Raw genomic sequence first — 1,164 nt, 5'->3', positions numbered from 1 at the left:
ACTACTTTGCCCAATTTGTTTTTTAAATTCCAGACAATTGCTAAAAGTTTTCATCAAATGTTGTAGAGAATTTAATTTTGGAAACATGATGGTAATAACATTAACTGAAACTTATGAATGTTTCAGATAATCTGCGTTTACTAACACCATAGCACGCACGAATTCATGTTCAGCTGTTAAAAAGCAAAGATCAGTGTTAAGGAAGTTGTACAGTGTACATATAGTTTCTCAATACATTCACAATAAATATTAAAAAATGTCTCCACCGAGTTCAATGCATTTAGCTTCACCTGTATGAACAGATTTTGTTTTAGTTTCACAGGGTTGTTCTTAATTTCGTATATTGCCTTCATAATACGAGTGGGTAATGCCTCCCATGTATTGACGTTTTACTCATAAACTATGCCCTTTATCCATCCCCAACACAAGAATCCATTGGTGTTAAATTGAGTGATCGGTGTGGCCACAACACCACAACTAATCCATTTCTGGGGAAAATGTTCATTTAAATGTGTAGTAACGGCGTTGGTGAAATGTGGAGGCGCGCTGTCGTGTCGAAAATACATTTGCAATCGCTTGACAGATGGAACATCTTCGAGGAAATGGGGCATTTATTCTTGAAGGAATTGTAAGTACGTCTCGCTAGTCAGACGTCCTGGGAAAGTGAATAGTCCAACAAACTGCTCACTGATTGCACCAATTTATGCTAAATCACAGCTGGAAATTGCATTGCACTGTTATATGTCGGTTTGCTTCAGATCATATGTGCTCGTTATGTAAAAAGTGCCTCGTCGGTAATTAAAACGTACTTGTGTAACTGCCAATTAGTATTTAACCAGTTGCACAATACCAAGCAAAGGGGATCTCCCAGATGTAAATAATGCACTTTTTGTTTATGGGTAGGATACAGATTATTGTACATCAGTGTACGCCATACCTTAGGTTGTGAAATGCCTAATTGTTGAGAGATATGTAGTGTACTGGTACCCGGACTATGTTGAAAAGCATCTGGTAATATCCTCAGCATCCTCTTCACATGTCGAGCGCTCATACTGATTATGAACGCTAGGTAGAAAACCTGTTTTCAGTAATATTCGAAATACTCCACTAATAGTTTGTGCATTCAGATCCTACAAGTTGGATAATGCACATGACATTCATTAG

Source organism: Schistocerca gregaria, chromosome 7 (genome assembly GCF_023897955.1).
Source record: "Schistocerca gregaria isolate iqSchGreg1 chromosome 7, iqSchGreg1.2, whole genome shotgun sequence".
NCBI classification, from domain to species: Eukaryota; Metazoa; Arthropoda; class Insecta; order Orthoptera; family Acrididae; genus Schistocerca; species Schistocerca gregaria.
The sequence above is the reverse complement of the archived record's forward strand: the minus strand, read 5'-3'. Positions refer to the sequence as shown.